At 36.6% G+C, this 26,664-nt stretch overlaps 1 protein-coding gene across 15 annotated transcripts in view; it reads left to right on the forward strand.

The window, feature by feature from the left end:
- CCDC171 (coiled-coil domain containing 171) overlaps positions 1 to 26,664 on the forward strand; it is a 499,054-nt gene that overhangs the window by 457,675 nt on the left and 14,715 nt on the right. Inside the window, exon 26 of one of the 15 annotated variants that reach the window (XR_008481645.2) lies at positions 6,201 to 6,284. The exons of the other annotated variants lie outside the window; for them this stretch is intronic. The gene's annotated coding sequence lies outside the window, so the exon portion shown is untranslated. The remainder of the gene's footprint in view (positions 1 to 6,200; positions 6,285 to 26,664) is intronic. 15 annotated transcript variants of the gene reach the window in all.

Genomic DNA, 26,664 nt, shown 5'->3' on the forward strand with positions numbered 1-26,664 from the left:
TATGTAATTTGCTCAATATTGTGCTGATTGGGTCTAGATTGGAGTCCCTATCTGTGTGTCCAAAACCTGTGCTCTAAACTAAAGATGGGAATAGATTTTCTTTTTGAAAATGAATTCCAGGTTATAAAATAGTAGGGAAAAATTAAGAATGACCAAGTTTAGATAGAATATGCCTTACTCTGTACACACTATTAATAGAGAGGAACAGTTAAGCTTAAATAAAAGTTTTACAGTTTTCTATGAAAAAAACTAATTTCTTTTTTTTTTTTTTTTAAATGACTGTGAAAGACTGACAAATTCACTGGGTCTATGGCTAAGGTCTTTTACCTAGAACAAAAGGAACTTTCTCTTTCCTTTTGAAGTTATTTTATGCACAGAGAATTGAAAGTGTACATTCTTCCATGTTAGACTACTTTGAAGTTTGGATATATTGCATTTGTTCTTAAGATTCTATGTTAGCTGAGAAATTGGGAAGAAATAGCTGTCTTTCCAAGAACTTTGGCTTAGGGCATACTTTGATAGAATCTGAATTCAGCTTATTCTTTTGGATATTCTTTTGTTCTCAATGTTTGCCTGACACCAACTGGAAAGATATCCTTCCAGAATGTAAGGGCCAACTGAGGTTACAGAACTTTATTTTGCTAGTCTCTACCATTTTATTTCTAATGAGTATTAACTAAAAATATGAATTTGTTTGAAAAAATGTGCCATATGGATTGTATATTTTCCATGATAAAATGATTGCCTTGAATATATCATTTTGTGATAGCCTATGACTTAATTTTTAAAGATCTTTTATTAAATAATGTATTAGATATTATAGATTCTTATGATTATAATTATGTATACCCTAGCTGGTTTTGCCTCTTATTGATGATATAATCTTTTTTTTGAGAAAAGAAAATGGCTCAAGAAGGAGTTTTGATGACTATATCTATACCTATTTATATCTATATAATATATCTAAATAGGTAATATCTATATAGATATAAATATGCTCACTATTTTATGGTATACTATTTTGGCTATCAAGTAGTCACTTTTAAATATCTTAGTTCATGTACTTATATATCCTGATTCATATTTATCTGCATACAGAATTCTTCAGTGGCAGAAATATGGTATTTATCCTACACAGGTCAAAAAAAAAAAAAATAGAAAAGAACCCTGCAGAATATTTGAAGTCAGATTACTGAAACAATTCAATTTTTATAATCACATAGTTTGTTTTTTTAATGGCACTGCTAAATGAAGGGCATCAGGTGTGTATAATGCTTCTTATCAGTGATTCAAGAGTTAAATTGATCATCATTTCAATACCAAAATTTCATGATAAAGTATAGGGTAGTTATCTATTAGAAGCAGTGATTAGGTATATCTCACAGTCTTGTTTATCTCCATCTCATAAGGATACCTCAGGCTGGGAGTGGGGGAAGCCTAGAGAACAGAATTTTTACCCCCACCACTTCCCCAAGCAGAGTAACTTTACTTTTATGTCATTTAGAAATTAAATTTTGGAATAAGATTTTATGTAATAAATGCATTCTGCTACTTAAAAATTTGGAAGCTCCAGTCCACCCTGGAATAACTGATCTGTTAAAAAAGTAGTAATTTAAGACATCCTAGAACAACTGATCTGTAAATAAGTAGTTATTTAAATATGTCATAAAATATCAATTACATACACAAGGCAAAAAATAATGAAAAAGGAAGGATTATTTTATGATAACCTCTGTACTTTGTAAAATTTGTTTCAAGACTGCCCGAAAGCCTGAAAATTTAACACTTGTTTTTGTTTCTTCCAACAAAAATACTTTTGCTTGACTCAGTGTGTACACATTTTTTGCCACTACTTGGTACAGATCTTGATTATTGATGCCGTACAACTTTATATCATTTGTTTAGGGGAGAAAAACAATACACATAATTTTGCTAAAAGTGTAAAATTATCTTTGACAAAATAAAGTATATGTAAGCGTATGCTTTACAACTTTATATCATTTGTTTAGGGGAGAAAAACAATACACATAATTTTGCTAAAAGTGTAAAATTATCTTTGACATAATAAAGTATATGTAAGCATATGTTTTACAGTCTATATATTATATTTAACCTTTATAAACTTAATGAATGGATTTGACCTTTATAAACTTAATGAACTGAAGCATGGATTTCCTACCCATAGTATTTGATCTTCCTGTAGAACTCACAATCTTACTAATTAAGCTGCAAGTCAGTTAAGGTCATTTCTCTTTTTCAGTGATTGAAGGGAATTTAACAGGGAAAGGAATAATGCTGGTAACTGACTTGACTTCTCAACTTCCCACATAAGGAAGGAAATACACAATAATCTCTTAATGGTAATAAGTTTGAGTCCCTTTGCATAAAGTCAAACTTGCAGACCAAATGTGGGAATCAATAAAGATATAAAAAGGTCCTAATCTATCAAACATCTCACTAATTTTCTCTCTCCATCATCCTCAACACAACTTATACATATTCACATTACTGTAGCTTTATCTCCTCAATATTTCTACCTTTTATTTTTGAGGTACAGAGGAGTTGAAGGGATATCCTCCTAATTTTGTGTTGTAGAAAGCAAACTGGATTGTGGAGTCAAGAGCTAAGAACTTGCCTCTAGTCTAGTCCCAGCTACTCAGGGGAATCAGGAGAATTGCATGAGCCTAGGAGTTTAAGACCAACCTGGACAACCTAGTGAGACCCTATCTCTACAAAACAAAACAAAACAAAACAAAAAACAAAACAAAACAAAACGTAGAGTTAAGAAGTTAATCTTTGTACTGCCAACATTAGCTGTATGAACGTGGGTGATTAACCTCTCTGGCAGTTCCCACAACTATAAAAAGAGGAGATTGGACTAGATAATCTCTAAGGTGCCTTCTAGGACTAAACAAGTGTTTTCTCATTCACTTTTTTTTATTGCATTTTAGGTTTTGGGGTACATGTGCAGAACGTGCAAAATAGTTGCATAGGTACACACATGGCAGTGTGTTTTGCTGCCTTCTACCCCTTCACCCACAATTGGCATTTCTCCCCAGGCTATACCTCCCCAGCTCCCCCCCCCGCCGCTGTCCCTCCCCATTCCCCCCAATAGACCCCGATGTGTAGTACTCCCTTCCCTGTGTCCATGTGTTCTCATTTTTCCTCACCCGCCTATGAGTGAGAATATGTGGTATTTCATTTTCTGTTCTTGTGTCAGTTTGCTGAGGATGATGTTCTCCAGATTCGACCATGTCCCTACAAAGGACACGAACTCATCGTTTTTGATGGCTGCATAATATTCCATGGTGTATATGTGCCACATTTTCCCAGTCCAGTCTATCATCGATGGGCATCTGGGTTGGTTCCAGGTCTTTGCTATTGTAAACAGTGCTGCAATGAACATTCATGTGCATGTGTCCTTATAGTAGAACGATTTATAGTCCTTTGGAAATGTACCCAGTAATGGGATTGCTGGGTCTCTCATTCACTTTATTATTATATTTGTCACAACCTTCCATGCCACTTAAAGGTGTCCCTCTCAGGGCCTTGTGCCACGTAAGTGTTATCTGACCCAGTCGGCAGGCTATTCCAGAGGCTCAGATCATTAACAACAGTGATAGCATATGTTTCTATTTCTATTTTTTTTAGAATAACAAACAAAATGAGTATTTAAATATTTAGAGATTTTCACCTTTGAACTTGAATATTTGGCAGCCCAGATTGCATAGGAAGTTAGTGTACTGGTTAATGGAGCTCAGTGGTAGTGATTCATTACTTGGTCAACTTATTACTTTGTTTAACATTTCTGGATACCATTATGATTTTAACCATTTTCACAGTTTCAACATGTTTTTATTCTTATTCACATTTAATTTGCACCCATAATGTACTATTGGATAGATAGGAAACATTAAAAAAAACACTGATTTTGAAATTCAATGATAATAAGGAACCTTAAAAAAGATAATTAGGGAAACTTACCACAGTCTTCAACAGATCCACAGGTTTCATTTATCTGATCAAAATTCTTATACCAACAATTGATATTTTTAATGTTTCAAACCCAGTGTTAAGAAGAGAGAATTGTGATAACTTTATTCAGATTGGTTGTATATTTATTGAAAATCACGTGCTACAATATATAATTTGAAAGAAGTGCTAGACAGTAGCAGCCTGAAACCCTCTCTTTTAACTAGTCATTTAGAAACAACATACACAATATTATATAAAAGAAGACAATTCATTTTTAAGCATAAAATGCAAAGAACGAGTATAAGGTCACCAATTATATGTTTTTTAGGGTTACCAATCTATTAATTTGTTTTTTAAAAAATTAAATTAGTTTGTTTTTACTTAAATTCATTTTTTATTGTTTTTAAAAAACACACATGGACCTCATTGCTTTCTAACATGTTCAACCACATTTGAATTGTTTTTCTTTTTAAATATAGCATGCTCTTCTCCATGAGCCTTTATATATATGCTGATTTCTTGCTTGGAATATTATTTTTAACCTTTCACCAACTTGACTTTTTTCCAAAGTTTTAAATCCCAAGTCTCTCCCCAAACATCCTCTTGTATAATTATAATATTAATTGTATCATATTACAATTGATTTTTAGTTGAATAATCCCATTCTAAAAGTGCTATGGGAGTAGGAGATTGCTCTATTCCTAGATGTCACCACAGTACCTAATACTGGTAGATAAGGAATAGTTTGCTAAAAATTCTCTTATAAATTCCAAATTATGTGACTGAAGTTAAAGTTGATAAGCCTCTTTGGAAATTCAGATATCAAAAAGCAATGGCTTTAATTGGTCTTCTATCTTTATGGATCCAGAATTTCTTTATTAATGAGGTCTGCTATGTCAGATTATTACTGAAAATGTCATATTTCTGTGGTCTCCCCACCCCTTTCTTAAGGGAAGGAAAAAGGAAAGGAGAGAAATTGCTGGTCTGTGGTTGTATTTGAATTGTTCACCTGAGATCAGGAATTGTGTCTTTGTTTTTATCTTATTCATTGCCTAGCATACTATTGGAGGACAATAAATAAGTAATAATGGTGAGGTATATACTAGTAGACAATCTGTAGCCCTTAAAAATAAAGCAAAGAATGGAAGAAATATTCTTTTAAGTTCTAGGTTCAGGTAAAGAGAGTGCTTTGGAATATGTTTTTGAGTTTAGTAGGAATCGCAATTTCTGTAACAAATAGTCCTTATGTGTTGACATTCCATATTCTTAAGAAGAAAATACTGAATTATGTGCTTTCCCAGAAGAAATATAGAAAAATATATGGGTATTATAGAAATTTTAAACTATGATCAAGCACTTACTACATTAATAGTAATGTAGAATGGTAAATTAAAAAAAAAAAAGGAAAACAAAACAAAGCAATTCAGGAGGCTGGTGGTACGAATGTCAGCCCACTTGAGAATAGCCCTGAACTCTGAGCTTTAACTGCTGAACCCAAACCAAGCTGTTTAAGGAGATGGGTCCTGAGTTAAACTGCCGGCTGTCTTGTCAGCTTTATTTGATGTTACTTTTCCCTTTGAAGGTTTTGTGTTTTATATCAAGTTCATGGCAACATCAGAATGGTTCTATACTGCATATGTATTTCTCATCATTGTGAACAGCTTTGTCTTTATTGTCACTGATATATTTAATTCAGTGATCCTGTTTGGCATGGTGGCAGTTTGGTATTTTCATCAGTTTACAGGTAAGAAGAGCAGAGATATTTATAAGGAAATGTCAAAAGACTTCTTTTATTTAGATCAGTGCCAGAAAAACTTATTTATGATTTAGAACTTACGAGATTTCTACAGGATACATCAGACAGAGGATGATAAGAAATTGTGCTTGCTTTTATTTCTGCAAATGGTGGGAACATTATATGTTTAACAAGAGCAGGTTATTTATATGAAATAATTTAACAATTAAGCATGTAATAGCAATGAATTAATACTTGTATATTTAGAACCAGATGAAGATCTAAGTATATTTTTAATTTTGCAAAGCTTATGGTCTGGAAGTCAGATATTGTGTATTATTCAACCTTATAGCTTTAGCAGCACCCACACTGTAACTGACTCATTGCTAAGTGCCCAATGAAGGTTTGTTGAATCAATCAATAAATTATCTTCCCTTTTGAAGCGTTCTAAAATCTTTTAGAGCTTTTTCTCTTCCCATCTTTTATGCAGGCAAGATAGTTGTATCTCCACATGGATTGAATACAGAAAGGCATAATGAAGAGTTGCTGATTTGATGGAACTTATAATCAGTTGGTGAGTCAGGGCAGACTCCCATAGTGCAATAAGGTGATAAATGCCCATGGGGTATGAAAAGATACATTTATTTGAAATGAGATGATTAGGGAATATTTTTAAGACATCGTATTTGAGCCTGATTTTGAAGGAATGATAGGGTTTGAACAAGGAATTCCAGGCAGGGAGAACTATGTGAACAGAAACAGGATGCTACTAGCTTATTAGAAAGCAAGGTTAGCCTGTAATCCCAGCACTTTGGGAGGCTGAGGCAGGCGGATCATGAGGTCAAGAGAGAGACATCCTGTCCAACATGGTGAAACCCCGTTTCTACTAAAAAAATACAAAAATTAGCTGTGTGGATGTGGTGTCATGCATTTGTAGGTATAGCTACTCAGAAGGCCAAGGTAGGAGAATTGCTTGAAAACCCTGGAGGCGGAGGTTGCAGTGAGCTGAGTTCATGCCACTGCACTCCAGCCTGGCAACAGAGAGAGACTCCGTCTCAAAAAAAAAGTAAGGCTAAACTATGAATTGTTTTTTCTTTTGCAGTAATGTTGATGTTTTTATTTCTTTCTGAGGTTCTTTACAAATTTTAAAATATACCCAGGTACATGCCCTTACAGCTTTTTTGTGATAGTTACGATATTTGCAAGATTCAGAAAAGTTGGGGGATTTTCTCAGCATCATCTAGTAAGTAAACCAAAGAGCTGAGACTGCTGGCTGTTTGTAAACCACTGTGGCCATTGCTTTTCTTTTTGGCCTAAGTCATCTACACCTAATTATTGAAGCCCCTTGTGACCAATGGGAAGTATCTTTCTGGTAAAGGCATAATCTATGAACATGAAACACAAAAAGGACTTGTTGATAATATAGTTTTTGAGCCAGAGGGTTGCTAAAGTGCTGTAAAAGGAAAGGATAGGGAGAAGAAGAAGGATTAGCTAACATTAATCCAATACTGTCCATGTGTGAGACATTTTCAGAGCCTTAAATGTGTTAATGTATTCAATACTTACAACATCCTTATGGGGATATATTATTTTTATGAACTCTTATTATACTGCATTGCTTATTAGGTATTGAAGCAAATATTTGAACACAGGCAGTCCAGCTCAAGAGCCCATTTATAGTAGCTAGGCATGTGGGTTTAAATGAAAGGATGCCTGTAAGGTTCCTGTCATTATTGTTTTGTTTTGTTTTCTTAGCATTTTTAAAAAATTATACTTTAGGTTCTGGGGTACATGTGCAGATCATGCAGGATTGTTGGATAGGTACATACATAGCAATGTGGTTTGTTGACTCCATTCCCCCGTCACCTATATCTGGCATTTCTCCCTATGTTATCCCTCCCCAACCTCCCCATCTCCCCAGTGTGCCTCTCCTGGCCTCCCCCAACAGACCCCAGTGTGTGATACTCCCTTCCCTGTGTCCATGTGTTCTCATTGTTCAACACCCACCTGTGAGTGAGAACATGGTTGTTTGATTTTCTGTTCTTGTGTCAGTTAGCTGAGAATGATGATTTCCAGGTTCATCCATGTCACTACAGATGACATGAACTCATCGTTTTTTTATGGCTGCATAGTATTCCATGGTGTATATGTGCCACATTTTCTGTGTCCAGTCTATCATTGATGGGCATTTGGGTTGGTTTCAGGTCTTTGCTATTGTAAACAGTGCCGCTATGAACATACTTGTGCATGTATCTTTATAATAGAACAATTTATAATCCTTTGGGTATATACCCAGTAATGGGATTGCTGGGCCAAATGGAATTTCTATTTCTAGGTCCTTGAGGAAGTGCCACACTGTCTTCCACAATGGTTGAATTAATTGACACTCCCACCAACAGTGTAAAAGTGTTTCTATTTCTTCACATCCTCTCCAGCATCTGTTGTCTCCAGATTTGTTAATGATTGCTATTCTAACTGGCATGAGATAGTATCTCAATGTGGTTTTGATTCGCATTTCTCTAATAACCAGTGATGATGAACATCTTTTCCTATGTTTGTTGGTCTCGTATATGTCTTCTTTTGAAAAGTGTTCATTTCCTTTGCCCACTTTTGGATGGGCTTGTTTGTTTGTTTCTTGTAAATCTGTTTTAGTTCTTTGTAGATTTTGGATAGAAGTCCTTTGTCAGATGGGTAGATTGCAAAATTTTTTTCCCATTCCGTTGGTTGCTGGTTCACTCTAATGATTGTTTCATTTGCTGTACAGAAGCTCTGGAGTTTGATTAGGTCCCATTTGTCTATTTTGGCTTTTGTTGCCAATGCTTTTGGTGTTTTAGTCATGAAGTCCTTGCCTATGCCTATGTCCTGAATGGTTTTGCCTAGGTTTTCTTCTAAGGTTTTTTTTTTTTTTTTTTTGTGATGGAGTTTCGCTCTTGTTACTCAGGCTGGAGTGCAGTGGTGATCTCGGCTCACCCCAACCTCCACCTCCTGGGTTCAGGCAATTCTCCTGCCTCAGCCTCCTGAGTAGCTGGGATTACAGGCACGCGCCACTATACCCAGCTAATTTTTTTTGTATTTTTAGTAGAGACGGGGTTTCACCATGTTGACCAGCATGGTCTCAATCTCTTGTCCTCCTGATCCACCTGCCTCGGCCTCCCAAAGTGCTGGGATTACAGGCGTGAGCCACCATGCCTGGCCCTCTTCTAAGGTTTTTATGGTTTTAGGTCTTATATTTAAGTCTAATACATCTGGAGTTAATTTTAGTGTAAGGTATAAGGTGTCAGGAAGGGGTCCAGTTTTCTGCTTTCTGCACATTGCTAGCCAGTTTTCCCAACACCTTTATTAAATAGGGAATCTTTTCCCCATTACTTGTGTTTGGTCAGGTTTGTCAGAGATCAGATGGTTGTAGACATGTGGCGTTGCCTCTGAGGCCTCCGTTCTGTTCCATTGGTCTATATCTCTGTTTTGGTTCCAGCACCATGCTGTTTGATTACTGTAGCCTTGTAGTATAGTTTGAAGTCAGGTAGCATGATGCCTCCAGCTTTGTTCTTTTTGCTTAGGATTGTCTTGGCTATGCAGGGTCTCTTTTGGTTTCATATGAAGTTTAAGGTGGTTTTTTTCTGGTTCTGTTAAGAGGGTCATAGGTAGCTTGATGAGGATAGTGTTGAATCTATAAATTACTTTGGACAGTATGGCCATTTTCACGATATTGTTTCTTCCTAACCATGAGCATGGAATGTTTCTCCATCTGTTTGTGTTGTCTCTTATTTCCTTGAGCAGTGGTTTGTACTTCTCCTTGAAGAGGTCCTTTGCATCCTTTGTTAATTGTATTCCTAGGTATTTTATTCTCTTTGTAGCAATTATGAATGGGAGTTCGCTCATGATTTGGCTCTCTTTTACTCTGTTATTGGTGTATAGGAATGCTTGTGATTTCTGCACATTGATTTTGTATCCTGAGACTTTGCTGAAGTTGCTTATCAGTTTCAGGAGATGTTGGGCTGAGATGATAGAGTCTTCTAAATCTACAGTCATGTTGTCTGCAAATAGAGACAATTTGACTTCCTCCTTTCCTAATTGAATACCCTTTATTACTGTTAATGCCATTTCCTTTGTTATAATCAATTGAGTATAGACATAATTTTTACTTGTTTTCAAAATAGGAAGGAAGTACTAAGGCCTTAAAGTAACTTTCTTGTTTTAGGCAGAGCATTGTAGTTGAATTAGAATTCTTACAGCTTTGAATCAGAATGTCTTTTGATGGGCATTTTTGTATCTCTGCCTAAATAAATGTTACTTAGTTAGATTTCAAGACATGTTGTTAAATGCTTGACTTATTGATGAGGGGGGAGATAGTGCTTTTATATAGAAGAACTTTTTTTTTCTGAATTACAGGGTTTTGTTGTTTAGGTTGTGCAATTAGCATTTTAATCCACCTCAGTTTTATTGTGTCAATTAAAATCGGTTATAATAAAATTACATCTATTTAGAAACTGATTCTAAGAAGTCAAAATATGTTGGGTTTTTATAAAGACAACAAATACCTATAACATGAATTTGGATAATGGAAGAACAAGTGATGTGTGTCAACATTGTTATAAACCCTTTATGCATATATTTATTAGAAAATTATAGTCGCACATATATCATAGATATTCTGAGAGCTTAACATTCATAGACATTAAAAATTTGTGGGTGTTTATGGAATTTATGGATACAAGTTTGTTATGATATCACTTAATGCACTTTAAAAACACCCTACTTGTATACCCATTAAACAGTAATTTTCCATTTTACCATCTCCCTGGCTCCTGGCAATCACCATTCTATTTTTTCTCTATTACCATCTCCCTGGCTCCTGGCAATCACCATTCTATTTTTTCTCTATGGTTTTGACTCTCTAAGTATTTCATATCAGTAGAATTTGTTTTTTTTGTTTTTTTTTTTTTATTGGATTTTAGGTTTTGGGGTACACGAGCAGAGCATGTAAGACAGTTGCGTAGGAACACACATGGCAGTGTGCTTTTCTTTCCTTCTCCCCTTCACCCACATTTGGCATTTCTCCCCAGGCTATCCCTCTCCACCTCCCCCTCCCACTGGCTCTCCCCTTTTCCCCCCAATAGACCCCAGTGTTTAGTACTCCCCTTTCTGTGTCCATGTGTTCTCATTTTTCATCACCCACCTATGAGTGAGAATATGCGGTGTTTCATTTTCTGTTCTTGTGTCAGTTTGCTGAGGATGACGTTCTCCAGATTCATCCATGTCCCTACAAACGACACAAACTCATCATTTCTGATTGCTGCATAATATTCCATGGTGTATATGTGCCACATTTTCCCAATCCAGTCTATTATCAGTGGGCATTTTGGTTGATTCCAGGTCTTTGCTATCGTAAACAGTGCTGCAATGAACATTCGTGTACATGTGTCCTTATAGTAGAACGATTTATAGTCTTTTGGATATATACCCAGTAATGGGATTGCTGGGTCAAATGGAATTTGTATTTCTAAGGCCTTGAGGAATCACCACACTGTCTTCCACAATGGTTGAACTAATTTACACTCCCACCAACAGTGTAAAAGTGTTCCTTTTTCTCCACATCCTCTCCAGCATCTGTTGTCTCCAGATTTTTTAATGATTGCCATTCTAACTGGCATGAGATGGTATCTCAATGTGGTTTTGATTTGCATCTCTCTGATGACCAGTGACGATGAGAATTTTTTCATATGATTGTTGGCCTCATATATGTCTTCTTTTGTCTGTTCATATCCTTTGCCCACTTTTGAATGGGCTTGTTTGTTTTTTTCCTGTGCATCCATTTGAGTTCTTTGTAAATTCTGGATATCAGCCCTTTGTCAGATGGGTAAACTGCAAAAATTTTTTCCCATTCTGTTGGTTGCCAATCCACTCTAGTTACTGTTTCTTTTGCCACGCAGAAGCTGTGGAGTTTCATTAGGTCCCATTTGTCTATTTTGGCTTTTGTTGCCAATGCTTTTGGTGTTTTGTTCATAAAGTCCTTGCCTACTCCTATGTCCTGGATAGTTTTGGCTAGATTTCCTTCTAGGGTTTTCATGGTGGCAGGTCTTCTGTTTAAGTCTTTAATCCATCTGGAGTTAATTTTAGTGTAAGGTGTCGGGAAGGGGTCCAGTTTCTGCTTTCTGTACATGGCTAGCCAGTTTTCCCAACACCATTTGTTAAACAGGGGATCCTTTCCCCCTTGCTTGTTTTTGTCAGGTTTATCAAAGATTGTATAGTTGTAGATATGTTGTGTTGCCTCCGGTGCCTCTGTTTTGTTCCATTGGTCTATATCTCTGTTTTGGTACCAGTACCATGCTGTTTTGATTACTGTAGCCTTGTAGTATAGTTTGAAATCCGGTAGTGTGATGCCCCCCACTGTGTTCTTTTTGCTTAGAATTGACTTGGCTATGTGGGCTCTCTTTTGGTTCCATATGAAGTTCATGGTGGTTTTTTCCAGTTCTGTGAAGAAAGTCAATGGTAGCTTGATGGGGATAGCGTTGATTCTGTAAATTACTTTGGGCAGTATAGCCATTTTCACAATATTAATTCTTCCTAACCATGAACATGGAATGTTTCTCCATCTGTTTGTGTCCTCTCTGATTTCGTTGAGCAGTGGTTTGTAGTTCTCCTTGAAGAGGTCTCTTACGTTCCTTGTGAGTTGTATTCCAAGGTATTTTATTCTTTTTGTAGCAATTGTGAATGGCAGTTCATTCTTGATTTGGCTTTCTTTAAGTCTGTTATTGGTGTAGACGAATGCTAGTGATTTTTGCACATTGATTTTATATCCTGAGACTTTGCTGAAGTTGCTTATCAGTTTCAGGAGTTTTTGGGCTGAGGCGATGGGGTCTTCTAGGTATACTATCATGTGGTCTGCAAATAGAGACAATTTGGCTTCCACCTTTCCTATTTGAATACCCTTTATTTCTTTTTCTTGCCTGATTTCTCTGGCTAGAACTTCCAGAATTATATTGAATAGGAGTGGTGAAAGAGGGCATCCTTGTCTAGTGCCAGATTTCAAAGGGAATGCTTCCAGTTTTTGCCCATTCAGTATGATATTGGCTGTTGGTTTGTCATAAATAGCTATTATTACTTTGAGATACGTTCCATCGATACCGAGTTTATTGAGGGTTTTTAGCATAAAGGGCTGTTGAATTTTGTCAAATGCCTTCTCTGCATCAATTGAGATAATCATGTGGTTTTTGTTTTTGGTTCTGTTTATGTGGTGAATTACGTTTATAGACTTGCGTATGTTGAACCAGCCTTGCATCCCCGGGATGAATCCTACTTGATCATGATGAATAAGTTTTTTGATTTGCTGTTGCATTCAGCTTGCCAATATTTTATTGAAGATTTTTGCATCTATGTTCATCATGGATATTGGCTTGAAGTTTTCTTTTCTTGTTGGGTCTCTGCCAGGTTTTGGTATCAGAATGATGTTGGTCTCGTAAAATGATTTGGGAAGTATTCCCTCCTTTTGGATTGTTTGAAATAGTTTTAGAAGGAATGGTACCAGCTCCTCTTTGTGTGTCTGGTAGAATTCGGCTGTGAACCCGTCTGGACCTGGGCTTTTTTTGTGTGGTAGGCTCTTAATTGCTGCCTCGACTTCAGACCTTGTTATTGGTCTATTCATAGTTTCAGCTTCCTCCTGGTTTAGGCTTGGGAGGACACAGGAGTCCAGGAATTTATCCATTTCTTCCATGTTTACTAGTTTATGTGCATAGAGTTGTTTGTAATATTCTCTGATGATGGTTTGAATTTCTGTGGAATCTGTGGTGATTTCCCCTTTATCATTTTTTATTGCATCTATTTGGTTGTTCTCTCTTTTCTTTTTAATCAATCTGACTAGTGGTCTGTCTATTTTGTTGATCTTTTAAAAAACCAGCTCTTGGATTTATTGATTTTTTGAAGGGTTTTTCGTATCTCAATCTCCTTCAGTTCAGCTCTGATCTTAGTTATTTCTTGTCTTCTGCTGGGTTTTGAGTTTTTTTGATCTTGCTCCTCTAGCTCTTTCAATTTTGACGATAGGGTGTCAATTTTGGATCTCTCCATTCTCCTCATATGGGCACTTATTGCTATATACTTTCCTCTAGAGACTGCTTTAAATGTGTCCCAGAGGTTCTGGCATGTCGTGTCTTCGTTCTCATTGGTTTCGAAGAACTTCTTTATTTCTGACTTCATTTCATTGTTTACCCAGTCAACATTCAAGAGCCAGTTGTTCAGTTTCCATGAAGCTGTGCGGTTCTGGGTTGGTTTCTGTATTCTGAGTTCTAACTTGATTGCACTATGGTCTGAGAGGCTGTTTGTTATGATTTCAGTTGTTTTGCATTTGTTGAGCAGTGCTTTACTTCCAATTATGTGGTCCATTTTTGAGTAGGTGTGATGTGGTGCTGAGAAGAATGTATATTCTGTGGATTTGGGGTGGAGAGTTCTGTAAATGTCTATCAGGTTTGCTTGCTCCAGGTCTGAGTTCAAGCCCTGGATATCCTTGTTGATTTTCTGTCTGGTTGATCTGTCTAATATTGACAGTGGAGTGTTAAAGTCTCCCACTATTATTGTGTGGGAGTCTAAGTCTCTTTGTAAGTCATTAAGAACTTGCCTTATGTATCTGGGTGCTCCTGCATTGGGTCCATATATATTTAGGATCATTACCTCTTCTTGTTTTATCGATCCTTTTACCAGTATGTAATGGCCTTCTTTGTCTCTTTTGATCTTTATTGTTTTAAAGTCTATTTTATCAGAGATGAGAATTGCAACTCCTGCTTTTTTTTGCTCTCCATTTGCTTGGTAAATCTTCCTCCATCCCTTTATTTTGAGCCTTTGTGTATCCTTGCATGTGAGATGTGTTTCCTGGATACAGCACACTGAAGAGTTTTGGATTTTTATCCAATTTGCCAGTCTGTGTCTTTTGATTGGTGCATTTAGTCCATTTACTTTTAGGGTTAATATTGTTATGTGTGAATTTGATACTGCCATTTTGATGCTATGTGGCTGTTTTGCCTGTTAGTTGTTGTAGAATCTTCATTATGTTGATGCTCTTTACCTTTTAGTGTGATTTTGGAATGGCTGGTACTGGTTGTTCCTTTCTATGTGTAGTGCCTCTTTTAGGAGCTCTTGTAAAGCTGGCCTGGTGGTGACAAAATCTCTGAGTACTTGCTTGTTCGCAAAGGATTTTATTTTTCCTTCACTTCTGAAGCTCAGTTTGGCTGGATATGAAATTCTGGGTTGAAAGTTCTTTTCTTTAAGAATGTTGAATATTGGCCCCCACTCTCTTCTGGCTTGTAGTGTTTCTGCCGAGAGATCTGCTGTGAGTCTGATGGGCTTCCCTTTGTGGGTAACTCGACCTTTCTCTCTGGCTGCCCTTAGTATTTTCTCCTTTATTTCAACCTTGTTGAATCTGACGATTATGTGCCTTGGGGTTGCTCTTCTTGCAGAATATCTTTGTGGTGTTCTCTGTATTTCCTGCATTTGAGTGTTGGCCTGTCTTGCTAGGTGGGGGAAGTTTTTCTGGATGATGTCCTGAAGAGTATTTTCCAGCTTGGATTCATTCTCTTCGTCCCCTTCTGGTACACCTATCAAATGTAGATTAGGTCTTTTCACATAGTCCCACATTTCTTGGAGACTTTGTTCATTCCTTTTTGCGCTTTTTTCTCTAATCTTGGTTTCTCGTTTAATTTCATTGAGTTGGTCTTCGACTTCAGATATTCTTTCTTCTGCTTGGTCAATTCGGCTATTGAAACTTGTTCATGCTTCGCGAAGTTCTCGTATTCTGTTTTTCAGCTCCTTTAATTCATTCATATTCCTCTCTAAATTATCCATTCTTGTTATCATTTCCTCATATCTTTTTTTAAGTTCCTTAGTTTCTTTGCATTGATTTAATACATGATCTTTTAGCTCACAAAAGTTTCTCATTATCCACCTTCTGAAGTCTAATTCCGTCATTTCGTCACAGTCATTCTCCGTCCAGCTTTGCTCCCTTGCTGGTGAGGAGTTTTGGTCCTTTCTAGGAGGCACGGTGTTCTGGTTTCGGGTGTTTTCCTCCTTTTTTCGCTGGTTTCTTCCCATCTTGGTGGATTTATCCGCTTGTTGTCTGTGTAGTTGCTGACTTTTCGATTGGGTCTCTGAGTGGACACCCAGATTGTTGATGATGAAGTATTTCTGTTACTTGGTTTTCCTTCTACCAGCCTAGCCTCTTCGCTGTACGACTGCTGAGGTCCACTCCAGGCCCTGCTTGTCTGGGGTGCACCTCTAGCAGCTGTGGCACAGTGAGAGATGCTACCAGTTTGTTTTTCTGCTATGTTTGTCCCAGGATGATGCCTGCCAAATGTCAGTCTTTTGGATATAGAGGGGTCAGGGAGCTGCTTGAGGAGACAGTCTGTACTTTTTTGGAGCTCAATTGCTGAGCTGTGAGCTCTGTTGTTCATTCAGGGCTGTTAGGCTGCTATGTTTGATTCTGCTGCAACAGAGCTCATTAAAAAAACCCTTTTTTTCTCAAATGCTCTGTGTTGGGGGATTCGGGCTTTATTTTTCTGATGTCCGATGAGGTGTCCTGCCCAGCTAGAAGGCAGACTAGCCACTGTTTGCCTGCCGAGGCTCTGCCCTGCTGTTGTGTGATTCGCCCTGTTCCTGCAGGCTCTGCTGTGGTCTTCGCCACGCCCTGCGGCAGAGTCTCTTCGTTGTAGCGTGTTGCCTCAGCAGCGGCAGGCTGTGTCAGCAGTGGGCGTGTATCTCAGTAGGGACGGGTTGCCTCGGCAACGGCTGGCTGCATCAGCAGTGGGCATGTATCTCAGTTGGGGCGGGTTGCCTCGGTAGTGGTGGACGCCCCTCCCCCACAGAGCATCTTGGACCGTCTGCTTGGGATAGTTTGAAATCGCGGTTTTGTTCATCCCACTGGGTGTCCCAAACGATCTGTCCCTGCAATCCCCTGGGCTGGCCTACTATCCAAGTCTCGTTCAGTCTCAAGTCCAGCCCTCTCAAGTCTCAGGTTGCCGGTTCAACAGGGCACTCGGACAAGCGCGCCCTGTGGGGATTGCTGGGTAGGGCCGGCCGCCCCCGCCCTGGCTGCCGGCTTTGCCAGGCAGACCTACTGCCTGGCGTCCCGTGTCTTTTTTATACTTGGGAGTTTCCCCATTCTGTGGGCAACAAAGATCAGTTTGGAAATGCAGCTCCGACTCACCGTTTGTGGATTCAATGAGAGCTCCAATCCTGAGTTGTTCTCACAGCGCCATCTTGAGTCCTCCTCCAGAATTTGTTTATAGTATCTGTCTTTTTGTGACTGGCTTATTTCATTTAGCATAATGTCCTCAAGGTTCATACATGTTGTAGTGTAGTAGCATATGTCAACATTTCCTTCTTTTGTAAGGCTGAATAATATTCAATTGTATGTATATATTATGTTGTGCTTATTCACTTATCCACTGATGGACTTGGATTGCTTCCTTGTTTTAGCAATTGTGAATAATGTTGCTATTCACAACATTGGGATGTGGGTATACAGATAGGTCTCTTCATAATTCTACTTTCAATTCTTTCAAGGATAGACTCAAAAGTGGAATTGTTGGATCATTTGGTGATTCTATTTTTAATTTCTTAAGGAGCTACCATACTGTTTTCTACAGTGTTGTACGATTTTACATTTCCAGCAACAGAACAAAGATCCTAATTTCTCCACCTCCCTGCTAACACTTGTGATTATCTGTTTTTTTGATAGTAGGCATTCTAATGGGTGTGAAGTATTATCTCATTGTAGGTTTGATTTGCATTTCCCTAAGGATTAATGTTGTTGAGCATGTTTTTATATGCTTATTTTGTATCTTTTGGAGAATTTTGATTCTAGTCCTTTGCCCATTTTAAAATTAGGCATTTTGTTGTTATTGAGTTTTAGGAGTTTTCTATATATTCTGGATATCAGTCTTTTAACAGATAAATGATTTGCAAATATTTTCTCCCATTCTGTGGGCTGCCTTTTTACTCTGTTCATAGGGTCCTTTGATGCACACAATTTAAAAATTATCATTAAGTTTGATTTGTCTAATTTTTTCTTTTGTTGCCTGGGCCTATAGTGTCAAATTCTAAAAATCTTTGCCAAATCCAGGGTTGTAAAACTTTCACCCTGTGTTTTCTTCTAAAAGTTTTATAATTTGTGGTCTTGCATTAGGTCCTTGATCCATTTTGATTTAATGTCTGTACATAGCATTCTTCATTCTTTCTTCAGTGAATTTGTTCAGCTTTATTCTTTTGCATGTGGACATTCAGTTCTCCTAGCACTGTTTGTTGAAAAGACTGTTTTTCCCTCATTAAATGGTGTTGACATCCTTGTCAAAACTCATTTGACCATTATCTGATGATTTACTTCTGAGCTCTCTATTCTAGTCTATTGGTCTTGATATCTGTCTTTATGCCAGTACATACTGTTTTGAATATTGTAGCATAGTAGTAAGTTTTGAAATTAGGACATGTGAGTCCTCCAGCCTTGTTATTTTTTCAATTTTGTTTTGGGTATTTCAGAGACTAAGGATGAGTTTTAGGATGGATTTTGCTATTTCTGCAAAGAATTTCATTGAGATTTTGATAGGGATTGCATTGACTCTGCACATTGCCTTCAGTGGTATTGACATCTTAACAATATTAAGTCTTCTAATCCATTAACATGGGAGGTGTTTCCATTTTCTCATGTTTTTATTGTCTTTTAGTAATGTTTTGTAGTATCTGTTGTACAAATCTTTCACCTCGTTGGTTAAGTTAATGCCTAGGTATTTTATTCTTTTTGATGTTATTTAAGTGGAACTGTTTTTGTAATTTTCTTTTTACATCATTTATTGTTAGGGTATAGAAATGTAACTGATTTTTGTGTGTTGATTTTGTGGCCTCCTAGTTTGCTGAATTCATTTATTAGTTTTTATAGTATTTTGTATGGAACCTTTAGGGTTTTCTACATGTAAGATCATATCATCTGCAAAGAGAGATAATTTCCCTTCTTCCTTTTCAACTTGAGAGCCTTTTCTTTTTCTTGTATACTTTCTCTTGCTAGAACTTTCAGTACTATGCTGAATACAAGTGGTGAAAGGAGGCAGGTTTGCCGTGTTCCTGATCTTAAAGAGAAAGATTTCATTCTTTGACCATTGAGTATGATATTTGCTCTGGGCCTCTCATATATATGGCCTTCATTGTGTTAAGATAATTTCCTTCTATTTCTATTTTGATGAGAGTTTTAAATCAGGAAACAGTATTAAATTTAATCAAATGCTTTTATGCATCTATTGTGATATCATGTGATTTTTCGCCTTCATTCTGTTAACGTGGTGTATCACATAAACTGGTTTTTGTATGTTGAACTCTCCTTGCATCCCAGGGGTAAATCCACTTAGTTATGGTGTTTGGCCATTTTATTGTGCTGTTGAATTCAGTTGATTGTATTTTGTTGAGGATTTTTGAATCTATATTCATCAGGAATATTGACCTATAGTTTTCTTTTCTTGTGATGTCTTTGTTTGGCTTTAGTAATAGGGTAATAATGCTGGCCTCATAAAATTTATTTGGAAGTGTTCCCTTCTCTTCAATTTTTTGAAAGAGTTTGAGGAGGGCTAATGTTAAATCTTCTTTAAATGTTTGGTAGCATGAATCAGTGAAGCCATTTGGTCCTAGGCTTTTCTTGTTGAAAGCTTTTTGATTATTGAGTCAATCTCTTTACTAGTTATAGGTGTTTTCCTTTTTTTTTTTTCCTAATTTGTTAGTTAGTCCTGGCAGGTTTTATGTTTCTAGGAAGTTGCCTGTTTCATTGAGGGTGTTTAATTTGTCAGTACAATTGTTCATAGTACTCTCTTAAATTGCCCCCAACCCTGTGGAACTGGTACTAATGTCCCCACTTTCTCTTTTGATATTAATAATTTGAGTTTCTTTTTTTTCTATCTAGCTAAAGGTTTGTCAATCTTTTCAAAGAACCAACTTGGTTTCATTGATTTTCTCTATTTTTGTTAACTTTTTTTTTTAAGTCTTTTGTTTTGTTTATCTCCGCTCTAATTTTGTCTGCCTTCCTTCTGCTAGCTTTCAGTTTAGTTTTCTTCTCATCTAGTTTCTTAAGTGGTAAAGTTAGGTTGTTGATTTGAGATCTTTCTTGTTTCTTAATGTAAGCTTTTATAGCTATACATTTCTCCCTTAGCACTGTATCTCATAAGTTTTGATATGTTGTATTTTCATTTTCATTCATTTCTAAGTATTTTTTTTAATTTATATTTTGTTCTTATACTTTAAGTTCTGGGGTACACGTGCAGAATGTGTAGGTTTGTTACATAGTTATACATGTGCCATGGTGGTTTACTGCATCCATCATCCTGTCATCTACATTAGGTATTTCTCCTGATGCTATCCCTCCCCCAACCTCCACCCCTGGGCAGGCCCCAGTATGTGATCTTCCCCTCCCTGTGTCCATGTGTTCTCATCATTCAACTCCCACTTATGAGTGAGAACATGCAGTGTTTGTTTTTCTGTTTTTGTGTAATTTTGCTGAGAATAATAGTTTCCAGCTTCATACATGTCTCTGCAAAGGACATGTACTCATCATTTTTTATGGCTGCATAGTATTCCATGGTGTATATGTGCCACATTTTCCTTGTCCAGCAGTCTAAGTATTTTCTTCTTTTTTTTTTAGACAGAGTTTCTCTCTTGTTACCCAGGCTGGGGTGCAATGGCACGATTTCAGCTCACCACAACCTCCGCCTCCTGGGTTCAGGCAATTCTCCTGCCTCAGCCTCCTGAGTAGCTGGGATTACAGGCATGCACCACCATGCCCAGCTAATTTTTTGTATTTTTAGTAGAGACGGGGTTTCACCATGTTGACCAGGATGGTCTTGATCTCTCAACCTCGTGATCCACCCGCCTTGGCCTCCCAAAGTGCTGGGATTACAGGTGTGACAGTGTAAGTATTTTCTAATTTTCCTTACAATTTCTTCTTTGGGCCATTGGTTGTTTAAGAGGGTGTTGTTTAAATTCCACGATTTTGCAAACTTTCCAGTTTTACTTCTGTTATTGATGTTTAAGTACTTTCTGTTGTAATCAGAGGAGATACTTTGTATAATATATGTCTTTTAAAATTTATTGAGACAACTTGTGACCTAACATATGGTCTTTCTTGGAAAATGTCCTGTGTGCACTTGAGAAGAATATATATGCTGTTGTTGTTGCCTAGAGTGTTTATATATTTTTGTTAGATGTAGTTCATCTGTTGTATTCTCTGTTTTCTTTCTTCTCTTCTGTCTTATTGTTCTATCTATTATTGACAAGGGAGATATTAAAGTCTCCAACTATTATTGTCCTACTCTCTTTTGGTTACTGTTTACATGGAATATCTTTCCCATCCTTTCACTTTCAGTCTATATGTGTCTTTGGATTTAAAGTGAGTCTCTCGTAGATAACATATAGTTGAATTATATTTTTAATCTAGTCTACCAATCTCTGTCTTTGTTGGAAAGTTTAAACTATTTACATTTAAATTACATTTAAAATAATTACTGATAAGAAAGAACTTACCTGTCATTTTGTTTTTTGTTTTTTATATGCCTATGGCCTTTTTGTGCCTCATTTCCTGCATTACTAATTTCTTTTGTGTTTATTTTTCTGTAGGTAAATGTTTAAATTTATTTCTCATTTTCTTTTGCATTTATTCTGGAGATATTTTCTTTGTGGTTATTATTACATTTAACATGCTTAAGTTATTCTAATTTGAATTTATACCAGCTTAACTTCATAATGTACAACTCTGCTCCTTTCATAGCTCCGTCTGCACTCCTTTCAGTTGCTGATGTCACAAAATTACATCTTTATACGTTGTATGCCCAATAATATGAATTAATAATTCTTTTAAATGCATTAGTCTCTTAAATTATGTTGAAAAAATTGTGTAGTTACATATCAAAGTTACAATAAGACTAACTTTTAGACTAATTATTGTTTTTATTAATATATTAATCTCTTAAATCATGTAGAAAACCAAATTGCAGTTACAAGCTGTTGTTATAATAATGGTATGTTTGATAATTGCTCATGGATTTATCTTTATTGAGATTTTTATGTCTTTATACAACTTTATGCTAGTGTCTTTTCATTTCACCATGCAGGACTTCCTTGAGCATTTCAATCAGGGAAGGTCTAGTGGTAATGATCTCATTGAACTTTTGTTTACCTGAGAATATCTTAATATTCCCTTCAATTTCAATGGACAGTTTTGTCAGATATAGGGGTTTTGGTTAACAGTTTTTTCTGTTTTAAGACAGTTTCTTTTCTTTTTTAGTATATTGGCTTACTGCCTTCTGGCCTCTAGTTGCTGAGGAGAAATCTGTTTATGATCTTATTAAGGATCCTTTGTATGTGACTAGTTGCCTTTCTCTTTCTGCTTTTGAGATTTTCTTTTTGTCTTTGTTTTCTGACAGTTTATTTATCTGTCTTAGTGCAGGTCACTTTAAGTTCATCCTACTTGAAGTTCATTGACCTTTCTGGATGTTTATGTATTTCATCAAATTTGGGATGTTTTCATTGTTTCTTTAGATAGTCTGTCTCCTCCTTTCTTTCTCTCTTTTCATTCTAGAACTCCACAATGCATATGTTGCTCTGCTTGTTGTTATCCCACAGGTCCCTTAGACTCTGTTCACTTTTCTTCAATCTGTTTTCTTTGTATTTGTCAGCCTCAGTAATTTCTGTGGTCTTTTCTTGTTGATGTTTTTTGTTTTGTTTTGTTTTACCTACTCAATTTGCCTTTGAATCACTGTAGTGAAATTTTCATTTCTGTTATTTTTATTTTCAGCTCCAGAATTTCTTTTTTGTTGTTGTTTGTTTCTTTCTAGGCTATCTCTTTATTGATATTTCCATTTTGTTCGGATATTGTTTTCTTGACTTTCTTCATATCTTTCTTTAGTTCTTTGAGCATCTATAAGACAATTATTGTAATGTCTTTGTCTCAGAGACCTGCCATCAGATCTTCTTTAGGGATAGTTTCTATTGATTTATTATTTTCTTTTGAATGAGCCATACTTCCCTGTTTCTTTGTATGCTTTGTTATTTTTTGTTGCTGTTGTGGAAAACTGGACATTTGAATCTAATAATATAGTAACTCTGGAAATGAGATTTTTCTCCCTTTCTTAGGGTTTGCTGATTTTAAAAAAATTGCTTAGCTCTCTGTGTGTCAAGGATCAGCCTGGGATATAAACTTATGGTCTTCTCAGGTCTTTTCTGGATTTGCAGCTTTCTCTGGGCTCATGTGGTCACTTTCTAATTTTCCTCATATATGTAGTTGCTTTAAAATCTTATTCCTTAATGTCTGGCCCCAAAGAGGGAAAAAGAAAAAGATAAAGAAGGAAGAAAGGATGCTGGCCCTTTAAATTCCCTGGATGTCACTTCAGCTGAGGCTGAGGGGCTTGTAGCAATGTGGGGAGATGCAATGATAATGGTCACCAGCCCTTTGGTACCTCTGTGACCAGAAGCAACAATCAGAGCATAGATCCCGATATTTGGAGAACAAGGTTCTTTTTGCCTACCCTGGCTCCTCCAAGTTATGTGCAAGCTGTTCCAAGAACATTTGCACTTGTGTCTGTCGTGGGGCTGGGAGTGGGAGATGAATAGCTGCTGCTGTGCTAAGAGCTGAAATTGACTGAAATTAGTCACAATTTACTGTCTAAGACTTCCCCTGGAAGTTTCAAGCTTTAGTAGACTCCAGAATTCCAAAATAGTTTCATCAGACAGATTCTGCCAGGTCAATTGCTGTCTAGGTGGTTCCTGATGCTTACCACTCTGCCGTCTTTCCAGAATCCTCTCAAATCCTTGCTCTTAAGCACTATATTATATTACATTTTTAATAAGATATGATAAGGTGCTTTCTCTCAGAGATCTGATAGCTTTATTGAGGAAACAGACATATATATATATATAAATACTTATAATGAATAATAATGAGGAATATTAAAGTAGTGCAAATGAATGAGAAGGGAGAATTATCTGTGTGAGGACAGTAACAGTGGAGATAGAGAAGGATTATATTCTAGATAGATTTAGAAGAAAAATGTGGCTGGACTTAAATAAAATTGATGCAGGGCAATTTCCTAATTACTTAGTAATTCATTCAACATCTTGTTCTTCCTTGAACTTCTGGTAAAAAGTGAGCAGTGTTCAATATGACAAATTTGCATTTATGGAAAAAAAGATTTTCCACAATTTGAAGGCATGTCATGAAAGCACTCCGACTTGGAGACCTGATTTTAAAAGCTTGGAACATCATCTCAGTATTCATAGAATGGCAAGTTATGGTCAAACTGTGCTTTGCCTAGTGTGAAATAGTGGTAAATATCTGCTGGAATTAGTTCATGATGTTGGAGGCTAGGATTCCACATCCTGTAATTAGTTTTTCAGCTTTGATTACTGATAGGATACTTGAAATTGAAATCATAATTCTTTCTTAATAACTATAAGGTTCTGCATTTGGATGTCAATAACAAAGAGGCCTATCTTTAATATTTTGTGGCCTCTTTATCACACAGCTAGGTTTCTGAAGGCAGTGTAGTTTATATTACTTTTCTTTATATAACATTGATTTTTTTAAATAAATCAAATTTTCAGAATGCAAATAAATGAAAACTGATTATATGCTTAGATCTGAACATTTTGGGAGGTGAGAGAAAATGTGCAAAATACTTAGATTGTTTTTCAAAAAAGTATGAAAATTTTATTTCCTAGCCAAAGATATAGTCAAGTACACTGTGTTTTATCCGAAAGCCTCAGTAGCATGACAGAAATTTACGGAATAATTATTGTTGAGTTTGTCCAAAAGTACATGTTTATGAGTGGAGACGGAATTCCATACTTTTCAATGTGCCTAGACCTTTCTGCTTTTACTTGTCAGATGCTCTTTTCTAATGCTGGCTAGTCTTTATACAATACTATTATTAATGATATAGTGGAAAAATTGATTATAAATTGATTGTTAATGTTAAATTTTGGTAATCTAAAAATCAAATCTTTCTCTCAGTAGGGCCTAAAGAACTGACTTGAAATTTAACTTTAGTCACCTAGAGGTCTGTTTTTATTTTCTTGAGTAGCTTACTGTATCACTATAATATTTCCTAGATTCCTGTCCAATTCAATATATGGAATGACTAAATTGTAGTCATACTAGTTCTGAGCATACAGGCAAGAAGAAAAGTCTTTAAACATCTTGCTGTGTGTGAGCAGTTCGAGGGCAGGCAGACACCATGCACCTTGACCACCTATTATGAAGCTTTTTGCTGCCGTGTCAAGTGAAAGCGAGTTAATTGGGTGAAGCTGTGGAGCATGTTAGGGGCCTGGTAAAGGGTTGCTGTCTGACAGCTGAATGTCAGCAAAAGCCAGTCAAGTGTAGCTGAGAGACAGAGACCTGTCACAAAGTTCCCGCAGACTGGAACACAGTTAGGAAGCTGAAATATTGTTCCATCTCACTTTCTCCCTCATTGAATCCAAGCACCTTAAAAGATTTTACACTGTATGTGTCAACTCTTGTTCTCTAAGCTGTTTCCCCCTAACTGTCCTGCATTCAAATGATTGAACAAAAGATGCTAATGTTTAGCAAAGTAAATGTAAATTCCCTCTTTTCCTCTTTTCTGCCCAAGCAGATAGACATTCAACTCAAAGGAAACTTTGAAGGGTTACATCAAACAATTAGATTTACTCAAAATTGAGCTTATAATAGAATCTTTTTCTCAAGAGAGTAAGAAAATGGACAAAGCAGTAGAATAAGTAATTCATTTTCCTCTGATATAGAAAATCAGGCTTTAGGGAGCTAGGATTTCTGTTTGAATATCTTGAGAATGGACACTGACCAAGATAACTTTCCTCTTATCTTTTGTCATAGGCTTCTTTCTTTCTAGTGGCCTAAGGTAAAATGCAATAACTATAGCCACCAGAAGGTCAATAAAAATTAACACAGAAAAGAACAGTAAGTTCCATTCTGAAACTTCAGATTCTTTGAAAGGAGGAATTGAAGAAAGTTGGAATTAAAGAAAATGAAGTTAAACTCTGTGAAATGAACATATTTGCAGAAAGAGGAGTTTAATATTAAAAGATGCCCTATTCACTTTCTTTAGAATATGGACTAGAATAAGTCCATTAACTCACTCATCCATTTCTTCATTCATTCCACAAGAGGAAGGTATATAGAGTACCTGCTCTGTACCTGTCACTGGGCAAGCCACTGGTAATACAGAAACAAGCAAACAAAATAACCTGTGCCTTCAAGGAATGAACACTCTAACCCAGCACTGTTCATTAGAACTTACTGTGATGATAGAAATATGGCTTTGGGGCACTTGGAATATGGATAGTGTGACTGAGGAACTGAACTTTAATCTTTAATTCAATTTTATATTAAATTTTAATTAAGTTAAATAGCGACATGTGGCTACCGTATTGAACAGTGCAGGTCTAAGCAAACAGACTGTGATACTGTGCTATTATAAAAGTGTTTATGGGATGTTATAATAACACAGAGGTGCGGTATTATATTATATTGTGCAAGGTGACAGATGGCAGGGAAAGTTTGAGGGAAAGGTGATACCTGAGGTAAGCCTTGACAAACAGAGGAGTTAACCTGATGAAGGACCCTCCTTCTAAATAGAAAGGGCAGCATGCAAAAGTGGCTCCAAGATAGGAGAAAGCAGAGCATGCTTCAGGACCTGCATTTTGATTAGCACTGGAGAGCAAAGCTGTTTTATGAGAAATTACCTTTATGCGATTGTATTGTCCAAGAAGACTACCATTCAAGTTATCCAAGAGGTCATAACAGAAGGTGTCACACACCAAATTAATATATTGAAATCACATGGTTTGTTGAATTAAGTAAACACACAGTAAAAAGCAAGAAGAGATGCCACAGGGAGCAAGCAGAGAGAAGGACCATAACCTGAATTCTTGGTTATGCAGTGTTCATGTGC

The sequence above is a fragment of the Callithrix jacchus genome, chromosome 1 (assembly GCF_049354715.1).
Source record: "Callithrix jacchus isolate 240 chromosome 1, calJac240_pri, whole genome shotgun sequence".
In the NCBI taxonomy this organism is placed as follows: Eukaryota; Metazoa; Chordata; class Mammalia; order Primates; family Cebidae; genus Callithrix; species Callithrix jacchus.